The sequence below is a fragment of the Danaus plexippus genome, chromosome 12, assembly GCF_018135715.1.
Source record: "Danaus plexippus chromosome 12, MEX_DaPlex, whole genome shotgun sequence".
In the NCBI taxonomy this organism is placed as follows: Eukaryota; Metazoa; Arthropoda; class Insecta; order Lepidoptera; family Nymphalidae; genus Danaus; species Danaus plexippus.
In genome coordinates, this window is record NC_083545.1 from 2,859,368 (window position 1) to 2,879,279 (window position 19,912).

The window sequence follows — 19,912 nt, forward strand, 5'->3', positions numbered from 1 at the left end:
ACATCTATGGTCGGTCATAGTCCTATGGCTAATAGTGATTTGAGCTCTAACGCTCGTCCTGTCACCTGCCCCGGCATTCCTCGCTGTGATTACACTAAACACCTGCGCTAGAGATATGCGCTAGGAAACAAACATACATATAACATAGAAAACAGGTTGCTCATATAAAATACTCATTAGAAATGTGGAGATGTTTTATTTGTTTTCTCAACGTTCCCTCTTGGATGCCTCCCAAAATCGAGTCCGTTAAAATGATAACGTAGCTCCAAGTTCACGGATGTTAGAGAAAAAAGCTCGAAGACATAATGTTTCTCTCAAATATTAATGAAAATTTCACTTAATAATGAACTACAATACGACAGTTCACAGATCCTTGTATGCTATCAAATTGATAAAGTAGTTGCCTCAATAAGTAGAACTATTATTCATAAATATTTCATATTTGAAAAAAATAAGCTAAAATAAAATTCACTAACAAATTTTTTCCAATCTTCGTTTTAAAACGTATTTTTTTTTTGTTATAATAATGAACGCCACGCCAAATACGGCTGTTTACAAGCCTCTTGCGATCAAATTCAAACCCAACTGACAGTTCAAGGCGAATAGTATATTATTTGGCCTCGAGTTAATAATGTAATTACTACCAATAACTAATATTCGTTTAGATGTTATTTAAATAATGTATCGATTGTGTATGAATATAGTGTGTTTTCGATACTTTTTTTTTATTGTTTTTTTGGTAGATTTACATAGATATGTGTTTCTACAGTCAACAATATATAGAGCGGTCTTAGGCTTAGTTCACACCTACCTTTTCAATATATATCCTATACAAAATATAATTCTTGACTTCAATTAAAATTTGTTTATAATACCCTAATCATGGATTTTAGTATAAAAAAACAGTTATAACCAAGTGAGACTATCGTTGTACGTTCTAAACTCTAAAGGACTAATTGAGTTGGTTTTAAATTATTTTCATAGAAAATAATTTTCTTTATTAGTTACCTATATACCGAATTCAATATTATCAGTTACTGAAGTCTTGGAATTATTACGAAAGGTAAATTTAGTACAAATAAGTGGTAAAATACTTTTCCAAATCGGTTTATTTCTGTTAATTATTGTATGAATCAAGGTAAGTTAAGGTCTAAAATAAAAAATATATATTATACTCGTATATCTACAGATATAAATGGTACAAAATATTTATTTTTTGTAAGTAAGACAAATTATAAAGCAATCGTTTAAACTAAGTACATATCTCTGTGTAAGATAACTGAGTGTATCCTGGCACATCTCGTGATTTACATAAAAATGCACAGATTGTGTACGTTTTATAGATACGGATGTAATTTATTTCTCGGCTGGGTCACATGGAGGCCATTATTCACGGATGTCAGTGTCAACTGACAGACCGGTGGTTTAATAACGAGGTAATAATACCTCTTTGAAGAAATTTTTAAGCTGTCCCCGCATGCTGACAACATTAAGATTTCGATCAACCCAGTCATTATATTATTATGTTGGTAATTAATTTTGTAAATATATTCGCGTTTATATCATTATCTCAATATTTTAATTTAAAAGAAATATGTAATATCTATTTATCAGAACCAGTATTGTTCTTACATGACTATAATACGTTACCCACTGTTTATGAATTTCATCAATGCATATTTTAAGATGACTATTAAAGATAAAATAATTTATGTTGTATGATAAATTATTCACGTAATTTTCTATCTGGTTTTTAAAACTTTTAATCGTTCTGCAAAATATTTGAGATATTTTTATACTTCACATGTACATACCTTATTTTAATTATATAATTATTTAAGCGGGATATAAATTTCTGACAAGTGATTAACTATTTAGTAGAAGTATTTTAATTGCCATAAAACTCTTAACACTCAGTACACCTGGACAATTTAATTTGTCTGTTTAAGATTACTAAATGTATATTTATGATAGAATAACAAGCTCTATATTTAAACGGTTACTGTCCAAAAACGCTTGCCTAATTAATTTCTTAGAATTTGTTATGTGTTTAACAAGTTTCATTATAGAGGTGTCACATTTAACGTTTTTTAAACTCTACTCTACCTACGTGTGTACTCTACCTATGTGTGTACTCTACCTATGTAACCTCTGTGTTATACTTAGTAGCTATTGGTATACAGTATGTAAATAATATTATAAGTCCGGTTTATTTTGTTACATATATAATATTATATATTAAATTAATTAAAAAATTACAAAATTCAAGTCTTTCAAGCCATGCCTCACTTTAAACTTCCAGCCTATTCTATTCTACTTTATTCTCATCTTCATTACGTAATATTAAATAAGAAATTCATAGATTATAATTCATATAACTATTTAGTACAATAAGAAAGAAAGTGTCTACAATCTTGACATTCGCAGAGACGACTTGTCCACAATAACAACTTAACAAAATATGTTATCTTGTTATTATATTAAAAGAATTAAGTCAGCTGGGTTTTTACCAGCAACTGGTTTGCAAAATCTGCCGGTATTCGGCGTTAGACGGTTCCGCGTTTGGCGACGGCCGGCCAAGGAATGTTGTAAGGAATTAATCTTATTTAGAACCTCCAGCTGTTGATAAAAACTTAGTTATCGCTAGGCGAATACCTGTTTTTTATTGTTATTATTAGTAATACGTATTAGTTTTGATATTCAAAAGATTTATGTAGGTGAATTTATTTATATGTGACGTTGTGAGTGCTCTTTAATAGTAAATAATTATCGGGATTTTCTAAAATAATATATTAAATTTAAATATAGGGTTATTTCTGTATGTGCCTACAGTATTACTGAGAGCAATGTAGAAATTAATAAATCTTAAGAATAAACAACAACTAACTAAATTGTTATCAAAGTCTATGACTTATTTTGAATTAAATATATCAAACAATACACAAACTCTATTTGTTTTGCTTTATCTAAACATTGTTCACATTTTAACTACAAAGTTACTTTATAAGTTATTGCTATGCTATAAGTAATATCTTAAGAATATCATAGTTCTTGGTAAAGTCATGCCGGTTAAGAAAATTAATAAAAGAAATACCATGTCCGAAAGTAGTAGCCTCGGCGACGATGAGGCGGCCGCACACCTGCGACTGCGCATCTCAACGACCGCGAACAATTTTAACGCTTATGACCACTGTATAGAGTTAATAATCGGAAGACCAACGTGGATACTCTCATTACGAATCACGGATGTAACAAACAAATGTATTCAAAACTCTGTGAGTTTACTAGCAAAGACTGCTTTATGTTCAATTTTTTTCTTTCTTAGTGACCATACAATGAAATGTAATGGTTTCTGCTGTATCTTTTTGTTTTTATATCATTGGTTAAAGCTGCATTATAAAGAATAACATGCTTTTATAAAGACCTTTACGAATTGTATTTTCGAATTAAGAGACAGGAAGGATTTACACGTGTTGGTTACATCCTTTCACTTATGCTAAAGCAAAACTTTCTGTTCTCAGCCATTACCAGAAACTTCACTAGATGGCGCTGTATCCTTCATTCCTCGAAAACGAATTTGTTCATCCATAATTTCTATTTATAATGCAAAAATAAACTTTTTAAATAATTAAACACATACTTTTTAAATCTATCTCGTTTTTCTTATAGACATGTATAAATTTTAAGTCAATTAAAAATGTTTGGCAATATAAAAAAATATTATAAATTTAAAATTCTGAATCACGCTATAGAAGTTTTTTCAACAATCTGTATATATAGACAGCTACTTTGGGTTTCAATGGGAGTTCCATCCAGTTCAGCTTTCGGGGTTACATACGAATCTTCTATGGTTCTCTTCACCCTGTGGAAAGTCCCCGGAGACAAGGCGGAAAGCGTCACACCGTGAAGGTGCAGGCCGGTGCGGCGTCGTAGGGTAGGTCGACCTGCGCGATGTCGCTCCGTAGCGTTGCTCAGAGCACAGGGAATGTTGAGAGGACTCTGTCCATAACCAAATGGGGCTTACTCGGAACGGAACTTCTACTTTTTGGACACAAATTTTTGTATAATATCAAATTGACCTACTATAAAAACAAATGAATATTTTTCTTACTTGTAACTTAAAATATTTTTTTATATACTTTTATTTGAAGAAAAAATAAAGAGTGACTAATAAAAACATAGTTTATATTAATTGCCTCCAGAGAGATTTGAACTCTCGACCCCTGGTTTACAAGACCAGTGCTCTAACCCCTGAGCTATGGAGGCCTCGTTCACGTTGTCTGAATTATCAAATGGAACATTTTATAACCCTACTAAAACACAATTGGATATTATTTTAGATAGAAATGATAATTTAGATTATTTTTAGTATATCAACCGAATGCACTACACAGATAACAATTTTTAAAATAAAATGTGATTTTATAAATTAAGTTATCGAGATTTCAATACGTCCATATATTATTTTTGCTAAAGATTTTGCAAGTTTAAATTAATTTTCTATTAAGTCCCCATGCTTGATATAATTCCTAACTATTTATTAGAAGAATATTTTAGAATTATTAGAATTTTTTCCCTTTGCTTCTGTTATTAAAAAACATTTTAATATGAGCATTTATTTGTAAATAATTTAAATATTTTTGTGTGTATATTTCAATTCAATATAGATGCAATTTATTAATTCTGGCGCTTACGTAATACTATTTGGAAAACACACCGCGTGCTTGCGGTCGACTAATGTATATGCAAGCATCGAGGTGTGAACAATTTGCAATTAATCTGCATTTCTCATTTAAATCCTGTGTACATAATATATAAATAAATAAATAATTATACTATATACCTAAGCGATTTTATTTTAAAAATAAAGTAATTTAAAAACTGCTTTAATTTGTATTTATTTTTCATAATTTTATTTATTATTTTGTTTTATCTTAGTGTACAATGTATCTTTAACGTGACATCCTGAGTTTCGTAATAATTCTATATATCTCCAATGGACATATAAAGATTTATGGATGAGATAAGTCCGAACCTTAGTCCGCAGTTTGACAAACTGACTCAGCGTTAACAACGCTACTATGCGCTAACAGTTTTAGAGTTTTTGTTGGAATATGATAATATAAACTTAAGTTACATGTAAATCCGTGAAAAAAGGTAGTTTTATTTTGATATTACGACTTATTACTAAACATTCTGTCAACAAACCAAATCTTTGCTTCCATAATGGCGTTTAAAAATTATTTTTTTTGAAATTATATCTGTGAAATAAACGCAATTAACATCTGTTGTACGCAGACTTTTGATTTTAACACAGCTAGCAGCAGATAGCCGGTAGTGAAAAGGTTTTTACTAAAGGACATGTCACTGCATGTCTTGGAAACGTACCTAACTTGGTAAGAGCTGGCAACCATTAAAACTTACCATATACGCTATAAGCTGTACCAGAGACTAAATTAAATTTTGCAGACTAAAATAAACGTTGTTTATTTGTATGTACGTAAACAAAAAAGTATAAATAGGTATGTATATAAATTTAATTTGATTTATTAATAGAAAGTAATACTTAAAGTAATCGTAACGGATATGCGGGTTTTATAATTGGTGTAAAATATTATCATATATCATCTGTGAAGTTGTTAATGCCAGTTAATTATTGTCTGTTGACAACCGTGACAAAAACGTCGAAAGATTTAAATTAACGGTAAAAATTTAACGACTCATAGAGTAAAATAAGTGAGACAGGTTTAAGGAGTCCATTATATTTGAAATTATTATAATAGATTTGCTGCTAATTATTTTTTTTTTAGTTTTGATCTTTTTAATTATATGAGTATAAATTTTTGTTGACGTCTACAAATAAGAGTTATTGATATAGTTCCATACACGTAAAGACTTAAAATTATTGTGTGCGTAAACTTATGATATAATAATGTTAGAAAAAAATGTTTTGCAATATATTTTTTTTTAAACATTCTCGTATTTTTTCTTATAAATCTACAATTTTGGAATGTTTAATTCGTTTAACGTTTCGAGTAACTTAAATATAACTGTATTTCATTATAATTATTTCAAAGTGATCTCCTTTCAGTGTTGGACGTTATTCCACTTACGGTAACGATCCGATACCAATTTACCGTAAGCCGATAATTTATTTCACTCATTACTTTTTTTTTATTTACTTTATAAGATTTTAATTGACGTTTACTGATTGCTGTCTTGTTATTAACAGTACCGAGGGCAACGTTCTGCGAATGGTTCATTATCGTTTTAATTTGTAATGCAAAATTAAAATGACGCAATTGATAATTATTGATGATTATCTATGACGCAAAATAGAAAAAGAGAAAGAAAAACATTCTTAATTCGAATGGATATAAATTTATTCTAAACATGATTTTTTTTTTTATATTACAATTCTTAAAAAAGTTTGTATATTCTTAATTCTCCTGCAGACTGACGTTAATAAGACCTGCTTTATAACAGGAAGGAGGGTCGTTAATAAGGAAGCGATTCGTTAGGTCTATTACAAATATTTATGTAAGTAATATATGAATTATGATAATTTTCAACGATTAGTTGTGCTTACGATACACATATACATATTTACCAGAAGGAGATAACATATGATATATACTTTTAAAACATTATTAAACAAACTAACATAATATATATTTCAAGTACTAGGTAATGATGAAATAAGGAACAATTATAAGTTACGGCAATGGTTCCTTGAGATTGATCAATGATTTAAATTGACATATCCTTAAGATGTTTAAATTTCGTCTTCGTGATAAGATTTAAGTCATCATCGTCGTCGTCATCATCAGTCATCGTTGACTACAAATTATTTATATATTAGTATTTAATGATCTGTCACTAATACAAGAATTAGGTATGAAAATAAATCCTTTTGTTTTTTTTTTAATTATTCCCTTTTTTGTCGAAGCTCATAAGTCCTGATATGTCGAAGCTCATAAGAAAAGATCTGGCCACCAGAACCAAAATCGATTAAGAAGATGCAAGTAAATAAATATTTAAATGGTACTAATTAAATTGTAACTTAACGTCTTTATTTTGTCTTTTTTTACATTGGGTGTTTGGAAATAATTGACGGATTTAAGCACACTTTAATTATAAGTCTCAATATACGTTCAGAAAAACGGCTGAAGAACTAAAACATTATCTTACAGTAGGAGGAAAATATATGTAGTGTGTATTATTATTAAGCAATGAAAACAACCAGTAAAATGTACTTTAAAAAAAAAAACGTTTTAAAAAGACTAGTTATATCAAATAGTAAAAGCGTTTAATTTAGTGGTTAATTTTTTTTATAAAGTTATGCGAAAAAATTTCCTAGTACTTAAAAAGAAACTCCAGATGCAAACAAAGTTTAATTTTTTTAACTGCCTTTAATACATTTCATTTTAGTTAAATATCTGGGTTTATTATATCAGATATCCGCATATTATCTGACGGACAATTTATACTTTCTTTGATCGACGCTGTTCCAATAATCACAAACGAGTCGGATTTCAGTAACATAAAAAATATAATAAGCATACATCAATATTATCCCAGTGTTGTGATACGAAAAGCCTCCTTTCTTTGATTCCTTTACGTGTCAAAGCCGCATAAAACCTGAAAATGTTATGTTATTTTTCGTATTCAAATATATAACTACAGATACATTATTTGTGGCCTTCATAGCGAGCGTGAAACGTTTAATTCTACATGAATTGCTTTTAAACCGACCAACCGGTCACAGTAACTTGTCGTCCATATGCCAAAGGTTCGGAGCGATTTTACTCTTGACGTGTGCGCTGCGGCGTGACCAAGATTCGGTTACCGTCTGACGCCGTATCATCTTACATTCCATGGAATACCTTGGCGGCGTTATCCCTTTAAAGTGGGTGTGCAAACATCTAAGAGTATAAGTAATTGTGGCATAACAATGTCGGCTGTAAGATTTGATATGTTGCGGCGAGTGCCAGCTGTAGCGAGTATCGATTTATAACGTCCTTTTTTAAATAAATACTCTTTGGTCATGTCAATTTCTTTTATCGTATATAAATCCTTTTTAGTGTGAAACTAGTAAAATCAATCGGTAGGTATGCTGCGTTATAATTTATTCCAATAGAACAACCTTAAAGAATTTCGTTGTAATTAATCAAAGCAAGCACGTTTAATAGTTTTACAATGAACCGCATACAATATTTTTGTTTTTTTCTCTCAACTTCCTTGAAACATTTTATTAATGTCCCACTTAAATATTTAAATAGTCACAATTATTATTATTCAAAAAAAAAATAAAAGTTTCAGAGAAAATTGCATAAACATGTGTGTATAATTTCACTTGTCGTAATCTATACATGATAAAGTTCTTTGAAAAAATAAAAAATAAATATTAAATTCTCCTTTATATTTCAAATGCATTCTAAAACCATGATAATTCTTCTTTAAAGTTATTCTCAGCGATCAGCGAGCTTACCAAGATATGGATTCTGAATCATCTACAACTCTAGCTTGAGTTTGCATTATATACACACGAATCGTTCGCCGTTTCTCATTTTATAATCTACGTTAATATTATAACATGCTTAGATTTATGAGTGATAGTATGACCATGCAAACTCGAGGTAAAGAACCTTACTCCGGAGTTAAAATGCGAGTCACTAAACAGCATTTTGAGGAAATTTGTTTCATAACTTTGTTAAAATTTAAAGATTTTTTAACTTTACCGAGATTTAAATATTAATTTAACATTCAATAGAAAAACGCTCAAATATTTAAATTTTTATTGATGCAAAATGAGGTTAATAGAAAAATAAATAAATATCCTAAATACATAACATTCGGTTTTGATGTACTTAGTTTATTTAGAATAATTAAGATACAAAAAAATTATAACCTTATTCTAATACTAAATTCAAAAATTTATTACAGTTGAAAAAATAAATGTAAAAAGTTACGATTGCTCTTTGACCTAAATAAAATTGTTAAGTGTCCCAATTGTCTGCGCGGGCGCAGATTATTGCGGCTCGTTCATATTTGAATAGATTACATGCATCAACGCCATTTCCGGTGGTCCATTCACACGGACACCCTCGCTTTCAATTGATGTCATGCGACTTGTTTTATGGTAATTATATATAAAAAAAATAACAGGGTGACTTTGATTCATTATGTATGATTCCGTGTGAATTAAACAAAATATTGTAATTCGATCAATATCTTGATTTAACTGACACGTAAACCATTAAACGGTCTAATTAAATAGATCTTATTCCGTCTATGGCTACCGATCCGGTCTAGGCGTCTTTTTTCAATCATAAGGTATCTCGGTTATATTGATAGCACTTACACGGTTTTAATGCAGGAACTGGTTTGCGATGAGCGGGGGCGTGAGAGTGTCCAGTGGAGGGATATTCTCATCGCTAACTTCACCACACCTGCACTCACAAAAGGACAACCTTGGTCATACCTATCTGCAAGTTCAGACAAGTCGTCCAAGCAGTACTCGATATTTAATCGAAATGATATTTTTGTATTTTTATTCGTTCGGCATTATATCTCAGTCCTTTGCTTTATGTGTATAAAAAAAACAACGGTGGTTTGCACACGTCACCTAAAATATTTTGGGTTAATTATCTGACCACACAACGTATATTGCACGAAATCACGATCGGAGGATAATATTTTCAACATATAATTAAGAATCATATTGAAAATTTAAGGAATATTTATACAGAACCAGTCTCTGTTTACCGTAAACCTAACGGTTCGAGCTCCATTGGAATGAGTTACTTGTACAGAGGGTGGGAATAATATCTAGATCCATTTTTAATGCACAATATTCAGAAAAGAAATATATAACTTAAAAAATAAACAGAATAAGAAAAAGTGCTTGATTCTCCTTGAATTTTGTTTTTATCTTTTCTTCTATTGTGCAGTCAAATTAAACCTTAATTCCTGTCTAGTAGGCTTTTTACAGGATTTGCACTGACATCTCTAGTTAGTGAGGCAATCTAAACAATTATCCCATATTCACACTTTCGAACATAAAAAATCAACAGACAAATATAAACGCAACAATGGAATAACATCTCCAGAACCAGATGGAAAAGAAATCAGTTCATATTCAGTGATGTTGTGCAATTAATGGACGAAAATTTATATTGGTTCACTTAAGTATTACGAGCATTAATTTGCATAGATAAAAAGATTGATCGATGAATAGTCATACATATGATGCCAATACTGACTGTTGTCGTGGGAACCGCGGGCAGGTGTAGGTTTTATTATCTAAGTGATGAAGAAAATTCTGCCTGTTTATTTCACATTAACAATTTTTGAGATGAACGCTAAAAGATCATAATCGAATAGATTTTCACGTGTCTTGAGCTACAGGCTTTATATAATTTTCAAAAAAAGTAAAAGTCATAATTATTTTAATAAGGTTAAGTCGCAAAAAGTGTTGATACTTTTTAACTAGCTGTTCATTTCAATTTTTTTTTGTCTTATATTGTACAGCCAATATAACAAACAATACGAAGTCTTTATATCCAGTCCAAACGATACAATATACTCACCTTTACCAAACATTACTCTAGACCAATGGAAAGACAGACGACAATAGAGACAAAAAAAAGAATTAAAGGCTTATGTATGTCACTTGAACAAGCATGAGCCTCTAACATGTTGTTATTTTGACATCACAAAATGACACTTTAATTTATATATATGTATATACTTAGAGTAAAAATTTCATAAAATCATTTAATATAAAATCCATTATGGAAATACAGCTATGTTTTGAGACCTTTATATAATTATAGCAAATAATAAAAGTTGTGTTTCAAACTGGTTTCATTTGTTGGTTGTGCTTATATGATCTTGTAAAGGTCAAGTAATTGGTGCAAAGAAACGAGTACACTTATTATATTAATTTACGATCAAAAGAATTATCATAAGATGATTGGTACATATAATATAATATTATAAAAAATATCCAAATCAAATGTTTTATTTGAATAAGTATTTTTGAATATAAAATACGTAAACAATGTAAAGGATATTAAAACTATTAAAATATATCTTTAAAAAGTATGCATATCTGTAAATCTAAATGTCGATAGATAGTGTACGTAAAGGCTGTGTTTTTGCCTACGAGACTAACCACAGCTATAAAAAAATACATCCTGGTCCGGAGGCTCTAAAAGATTGCAAATGAATAAAAAAGGCATTGATTGTGTAACAAACGTGAGAACGGCGAACAGGTGCGTCGCCTGAGGAAATCTTAAGCGGCTTCTGTTGGTACATTAATATTATATAATATTAATAACTCAGTTCATTTATCGAAACCAGCTACCGTTTAATATTATCGTAATAAAATATTAATTAAATATAATCCAATCGTTTTATAATAACGTTGCTATTTTATGTGAAATATGTCCCATTTAACCTTGTTCTAACGTGTTTTTTTGTATCGCGTTATTAAAGTGCTATTTAAATAACAGTAATTGTAAGATAAATTTATAATTCTAGTTCACAATTATCTGCCAGAGTCTGGCGGAAATCGTGAGAATCTTCAACAGGTGTTCTAAGAGCAATTATATTGTTTCTATCATAATTTTACCGAGTCTGATATTATGTGAGAATTAAATGTTCTGTGATCTCAAAACACTTTTACCGAAGACTAAAACATCATACTCTTAATTCTTAATATCCTATGTTTTGCAAAACTCGCCCTCTTTCATATAATTGAATTAGTTTTAGATCGTAAAATTTTAAATTTTGTAACAAAAGATATGTAAAGATATGTTTAAATTGAAAATTATGATTAAGATAAAAAATATACATATTTTGATAATTTTATTACAAAGAATAATTTTTAATTTATTTCATTATAAATGCAAATTTCAAAAAGGTATCGTAAAAATAATTATTAGCGAGATAATAAGGAACGTAAAATAATGTATTTCGATTATTTCGTAGCGTATTTTCAAATCAAATATAAATAAGACTCGAGCTTATTTAATTAAACACTTAATATACTTAATTAAAATTAATAAATTACTGAATGTTTTTAATTTCATTTAACCCGGAATATTTAATTATGTAAAATATCTTTGACTTTCTTAATATTATTCGTGTATTAAATAAAAGCGTAAAGAAATTATAACTCGGAATAAAATAACTGAGATTGGATGTAAGCGGACAATTATTTATAGATATATTATTATTTATACACTGCACATGCAATAATGCAAAGATAGTGAATGACTTCTTACATAGAATAAATATATCAAGTATGACATTTTATTTTTAGTCTGTATTCTTAATTTAAGTTTGCATAGAAACGAAAAACACTACATACGTAATGTCAACAGTGTCTCATTTTTAAATATTCACACTTTGTAGTATTATAAGTTATTGAATGACGAACGTAAAACGCTTCGTGTGTAGCGTAAAGATGCAAACTTGTGCTAAGCATACAGAAAACGTTAAGCAAACTATAAAACTGCGAAGTGATTGTACGAGAATCCGTGGGAATCTAGGCAGGTGACGTTGACGGCGCGGCGCCTGGGCACGTCATGAGTCTTTTTAGCATATTTAATTAAACTTCCTCATACATATAATTGACCAGATAAAATATTTTTCTTTATACATACATATATTTATTATGTGCTCTTTTATTTTTATCATTTATCGTATATTAGCTATCGGTATAATGTCTTTCATGATCTTAGTTGTGAGATAATAATGACGCCAATGTTTTATTGTTTATTTGTAAACACCGACATGATTTACTGCTCACACTGGGTAGCTGTAAATACGTAGGCTATAATATACAAACGGAACCCAATTCATGTCTAGAACTTACTGTTGTTATATTTTATAAATACTCTTTTATAATCTTATCTGAAACTTTCGCGAGTATTAATTTAAATAATAATCATGTTTTCGGATTTACTACGCGTTTTTTAGTATTCTAAACTACATAGTACATACTCCCGACGTGGGACATTTTCATCTCGTCTGTCCGTGGTCACGGTTGCTAAAAAGTAACCAAAACGTCGGAAGTATGTGGTTTAAAATTAAAAAAAAAATACGCGGAGTAAATCTATGATCGTTTCAATTAACAATTCTTTTATTACAACATGATTTAAAAAAATATTTGATTTTAAATCCACTATTTTAAAGTATGGCTGCTAACATAGTGTTAAGGTATAACCAACCTTTTTTTAAATCTACTTACTCTGTTGTTTTGTTTATGAGACGGTATTTGAAAAGAAAATAGATGACATCTTATAAAAGATATATTACTCGGTTCCATCTAGAAAATTTTAATACGTTTTTAAAATTATTAAAAATTGGAGTTTTTCTCTGTCAAATAATAAAACTCTTTAGTTGCCTAAAAGTGCCAGAATGAAATAAGTACTACATTGAGATATTTATATTCAATTGTATAGTTATTTTAATTATAACTTTTCTATTATAAAAACTGGTAAAGTATAACATATTTCAAAACCAATTCGAATCCAATGTTTTGAATTCAAAGTTTAAATGTTGAATCTATCAACGGCCGCACACAGCTCTATTAATAATTTAACAATTTTCACGTGAACCAAATCCCGTTCAGTTTCCACTGTAACACCGTCTGTTTGTACTGAAAATACATTTACTGTCAGATGTTTGATAGCTGTGTTTTAATGGAGTTGGAAAAACAGTTTCAAGTAAATCACCAGCCAGATGTAATTCGGTAGCTATGGATGTTTTTAAGTTCGTATTTATTGAGTCTCGTGTTCAAACTTTACGATGTTGTGCGGCGTCGTGTTGAAAAACCGACGTTTTATCTCTGTATCGATGGAATGAGATAAATTTGTTGTTTAAATCGTCGGTACTAAACGTGTTTACCGTCAAAGTTGAGGTTTTGGTAATGACGGGAATGCTATGTGAAAGTCGCCCAGATTCTGGTATTAAATATAGCAATTACAGCGATAATCACTCCAAAGTGACTCATTAACTTAACTTGGATGTTAATTTTGAGTCACAACCGGCTACCGTTTACCGTTCGCTCGGACGACATTTGCACGGATACCGTTAACAGAAATTGTGCAACCAACACATCGCCATTTCAAAAACATCTTAAAATATGTGTTTTAAACTTCTTGTAGTCGATAAACAAATGTTGTCACACTTTTAAATATACATATACATATTTAAAAGCTAATAAAACTAATGTAAAGGAAGGTTAAATGGAAACGTGAATAATTCTACAATTATAGAAGTAATATACTTTAAAACTGCTTTATAGTATGCCTGTTCTTTCACAAAAACAGCTAATTGAACAGTTTTTTATAGCAACTTGCTGTTTAGCTTACATTAATTAATTTATTGGCACATCTGACTTATAAACGGTGGCCGAATTAAGTTGCAAGAGCGATTCGTTGTAAAATTAAATATAAATAAAACATAGAAGTTGTGATTGGAATGCCTTGTTGGGTGATGTGTAAATTTTTTTGGAAAAATCATTATAACGAGTTAATTTTACGCAACGTTGGTAGCTTCAATGGTCCGTAGCGATTAAAGTCATCGGTATACAAAACCACGGATATCCTATGACGTTCACCCAACAAATGTGGGAAATCTATAAAAATCCCTATCAGATGACCAATTCAATGATTAGACAAATCTAAATTAAACTAAGTTTTTTTTTATACTACGCGATTGTTATTATTTTATATCTCCACAATCCCGACGTTTAGGTTCCTTTACAGCAATCGTAATCACGGGCAGACAAGATTAAGTCTCTTTCCCTCCTCTTTCATTTAAATGTGTACATGCGATAATCTTAGATTTCATTATTTAGGCAAACCTTTCTGTATATATACATTATTTACTTCATTACTTATTATATAAAGCATTCATACATAAATATTCATGTGTCTTAATGACAATAAAATGAACCAAGCTGTATCTTGTATACCTAGTCCTTAAAATAAATTCATTTATTATTCATAATAAATTCATTAAAAATCTAATTTCAACTTGTACCATTTAAGTATGTTTTACTATGGTATGTGACTCGTTTCATATTTTATCGGCTGCCTTCAAACCAAACCTACCAACTGAATTATAAATCTCTTTTTTTTTCTTTTTTCCGTTATGCAATATGGACGTAGGAAATAAACCAAACGTGTTCCGTGTGTAAAGTACCGCTGGTCGACGGTCGTACCATTTCTCCCTAATTTCATAAAACACAATTGCACTTACATTTGTGTTAGACATACTGCACCAAACAGAAGGTAACAATAGCAAGCACAGATGTGCTATCGCAGCTGCCCAGACGTAGGTCAACAGCTTTAGCAGTGTTCTGCGTTCATAGTTACTTTGATTTAATAATAATTGAACATAAATATTACGTTTCTTTGGTTAAAGAACAAAGTTATCTTAAATTAAATTATATAAAAAATTAAAATTTAATTCCATGATTCTCATATTTCATAATATTTTGATATATATTAGATTCAGTTTTTTTTTAATTCATGGAATATTCTACTAGTTACGCACACAGAGGAATCTTTTTTCTTTTTTTTTTTTAGGCAAAGGTTCTCTGATTCAGCCATTCCAAGACCAAATCTTAATGAATTCATAAATCGGCAGCGTTGACACAATAATAAAATCGAAGTCGGAATCAACGTATTTTAGCATCTGTCGTGAGCAGCCGCCAGTGACATGTGCGAGTAAAACAAAACCTACCCCTCACTGCTGAGGGGTGAGATTCCCTCTACCAGGTGAGTCAAAACTACACATATGTTGCCACGTGTAGGGAACCCCTTTACAGGTGGCTGTATGAATGAACTCATTGTCGACCCATCCATTGAAAACAGCGACGTTCCGCGCAACTTTTGGCGGCAATTCTCATTCATAATACTTTGTTTATGTTCGGTTACTCTCTTTATATTTACCGTTCATTAACGTATAAACAAACATTTGTCTGTAAAATAGTTATCTTTGAAGTTGAATTGTTTCATTTATGCATTGAGTTTTGAGATTTTTGAGATAGTGACGTATGTAAATTTTTTTTCCTACACGACAATTTCCTTAAACTGCTTCATGTACATTTATTACATGACGAAAACATTGAACTTTAAGTATGCCACGAAACGGAGTATGAAGAAATGTAAATATAAGAACTATTCCCATGATTAAGATTCCCCAAGAATTATTACGTTGTTCCCCCAAACAGGTGCTTCGTGATTAAGGTCAAGGAGTTCCCAGTGGAATGGGTCAACGATTGCACCTTGGTTCCGTACCCGACGGACCATGGATGACCGTTGTGATAAAAACAGCTTCTACACTCTAACGATCAGAAGTAATGCTTCAAGGTGCAATGATTTTAATATAAATATTAAGCAAACTATTTAATATCTTGTTACTGGGTAGATATTAATTCGATATTTACGAATGCTATATAAAATTAATAATGCTAATTTTATTTTCCAGAAACTCAGTAATTACAACATCATTACAGGATACGGGAGTCACAACTGTTTCCTCATTAGCGGCGTCCAATCGACGCTTCCGTCACGAGCATTTTATGTATTCTACAGATGGACTGACGACATTTATTATTTAAAAAAAAAAGCTACTTCATATTTAATTGAAAGAAAGCTAAATATTCCTTTTTAATTGAAAGAACGTATTCAAATTAAATATGTCCAAAAATTTTTTTCAATCTTGTTGTTTCGAAAACTAATTTTTTTTTCGTATTCGTTTATTGTTTTATCACATTTAAATATCCTGTTGCGTAATTCTAAGTATTTCGAAAATAACTTTCCGTTTATAGAGAATTGACAGTAATGAGAGAGGTTATCAACAGTACAATCATTTATCCAAACAAATTGTTGAATATAAACTAAGTATTGCTTTAATTAAATAAAGTCCATTCGATTAATTGCTCTTGGATCTGAAGAATTTAAACGAATCTTTCTTTTCGAGTTTAGAGACACGACTTGTAAAACAAAAAAAAAAAAACACCAAAAAAATGTGATTCATATGTGACTGATACATACCTTTTTCCTTATTTGTGAGTAATCAAGGGTTAGGGAATATAATTGCAATGGAGAATATTACAAATAATACATTGCCTAAATAAGAAAGAGAAGCGAATTAAAAAAAAAATTTTGAATGTTAAATAAATTCAAATTTTTTTAGGTTACTTTTTTTGTAATCCATACATTTACTACCTAAGATTTTTCCATCCGATTTGAATGCTTTTCAAATACCTAGCGACAGTAAGAAGCGAGCTTTGTATAGCTCTGTATACAAAACAAGTTTATTTCTCAATTTAAGTCCAAGTCTTAAAATAATGTTACACTCGAATTTATTTTAAACGAAAAAAATAATTTTTATCCTTACTTATATTTTCAGACTTCGATAATGCGAAGAACCTACTTTTGTGTTCAAATTTAACACCTCCTTGTTTGAATCGGTTAAAAACTATGACATTTACAGCCTGAGATCAAGAATTCGCGATATTTACGATCTAATACCGCGCGTGACCGCGGTTCGTGAGCCAGGTGCGCGGACTCCTAATTGGCGCATTCCCAGACACCGGCGCGTAATTGGCCATCGTTTACAGAAATTACGCTCTGATTGGCCGATATAAATGTCAACGCAATGTTCGCTACTTGAAAATTGGTTTATGAATGTTTTAATTGACATTAACCAATAATATAAATAAAAAAAAAGTATTTCATAGATAGTGAAACAAACATATGCATTTATATAAGAATCAGACTGACTGTTTATTTATAGTGATATGATATAAATAAAATAACAGACAATAATACAGATTATAGAAACATAGAAAACTGCTGTCGTAAAAAAAAGACCATAGACAAAAAAATCTCACCACATACATAAATACCATAAACCAATTGTAACGATACAATAATTTTCACAACCGCGTCGTTATAAATAACATAAGTTATCCAGATAAGGATACAGATAATAAAAAAAATCGTTAAGAAAAAATCAGTTGTCCGTTTACATCGTGTTCATTTGCCATGAATCCTGTGATTCGCTTTTTACTCCAACCGGTCATTCACCAAAAATCACTAGAGCGAAAATGAAAGAATGAATAAAAAGGTGTGGCAAGGAATCACGCTATATAGACACCCTACACTAAGACACAATCGTGATTGCTTGAGTCAGTAAAGAACGAAGGCCAAGGAATTGTGGTGGGTGGCCACCCTTGCAGGAAATTTATGTGATTTAAAAGCAAATTACAAATAATTATTAAAATAATAATATATAAAAGAACTTCATCAGACAGCCGTTAAAATTTATTGTATTATTTTTTTTAATACCAACTTCATTAATATTGAAATAGGCATTGAAAGATTAAAACGAAGAACAATTATATTTCAAGGGTTCCTCTTATAAAGAAATAAATAATGTACAATTTTAAGATGAGTGAGTGCTGTCGGTCAAAAAAAAAGTTCGTAACCATAGGATGTGATTTGGATATCTCAATCACATCTTTAATATCACGATATGCAAGTCGACTAATGTCTGAAGGAAATTATTAACGCATACAACAATTTCATATTAGTTCCGCCTTCATGATACCCGCCATTAAAGTCTCGTTTGTGTCGATAAGCATAATAAGTTATTGCACGATTTTATAACAAATAAAAACAACAAATATTGTCTTTATTTTCTCTTAACATTTGAATATAAATAATAATAGTGAAAGTTTAACTGTTAAACATTACCAAAACCGGATCTCATATTAAATTTATATGCAAATGAAATTATTAAAAAGGATTAATAGAAATTAACAAAAGATTTTCGAATGCTCGAATCTATTTTAAAATACTGGGACCTAACAAAAATACAATAACAGTTGTTTTAAAAATATATTTTTTTTGAATTACGAATAAACTAAGTTAAACCCACAGAGTAAAATCTGTCACAAACATATATTTTTTTTACCTGTCTCATAACGAAGTTCACGAGCTGTATATGCAGCACGTATATTTTAAAGGTAATAAAGGAAAAATTATCATCACATCTAATTCCCATCTAGAAAGCAGTTCCAAAACCTCAAGATGCATCTCCAAAAGCGTCATCTCAGGTCTTTTCGTTATTTGTTATTCGGCTTTAACGCTTACGATTAAAAAGTTTAATAATACGTGACAGCAAAATAAAAAGTGTCTTAATTCAATACCAAGATGTCAGATTTTTTTTTCACTATTATTAGGAACTACATATATTTTTTGTCTGTGACTCCAAATGAGTTAAAAATAATTTATATTCAATATATTTCCCTTCACGATTTAGCCATCCTGATTAGTCTGGACAAACAATAATTATATCACCCCAAAAGTGTTCAAGTGGCTCCGAAACCAGTTTCCCAGCGACTTTGGTCAGCACTTCGAGAATGCAATAAGAGAAAAAACTTAAAGCCGACTCCTGGCTTCAGAAAACAAAAGGCTTTGTTAGGTTCCAAGTATCCGCAGTATTGCGTTACGGAATTCTATAACTAATCGAAATACTCATTGTTTTTCGAAATCTGATTAGGCCTTTTGTTTGACGGGCCCTTGATTTGCTGCCGAGGCTTTCAAGTTTTTTGCATTAGTATGATTTATAGCCGAATTGACTAATGTATAAAATCTAATTCCTTTGTTACCGTTTGATTTATTTCGTCTATATTGAATTTCGTCCGATCTTTGTTTTATGAATTTTGCAACTGTACGTACCTACATAGTTTTAATTTAATTTATCAAAATGTAAATTGAGTAATATTAGATTTGACAGTTCTAATTTAACTGTCTCTATTATATGGCAACTTTAATTAGATCTGTCTGGAGTATAATAACTGCATAGGTTCATTATA

General features: G+C 30.2%; 1 long non-coding RNA gene and 1 other non-coding gene across 2 annotated transcripts; one reads left to right on the plus strand and one right to left on the minus strand.

Annotated features, from left to right (window-relative positions):
• The first annotated feature begins 3,154 nt into the window (after positions 1 to 3,154).
• Positions 3,155 to 4,106, plus strand: LOC133319106 (uncharacterized). The gene is made up of 2 exons (XR_009752811.1): positions 3,155 to 3,275; positions 3,522 to 4,106. It is a non-coding gene; the product is annotated as an uncharacterized LOC133319106 (long non-coding RNA).
• An 87-nt stretch (positions 4,107 to 4,193) lies between these two features.
• Trnat-ugu (transfer RNA threonine (anticodon UGU)) lies at positions 4,194 to 4,266 on the minus strand. Its single transcript has one exon. It is a non-coding gene; the product is annotated as a tRNA-Thr (tRNA).
• Positions 4,267 to 19,912: the final 15,646 nt, after the last annotated feature.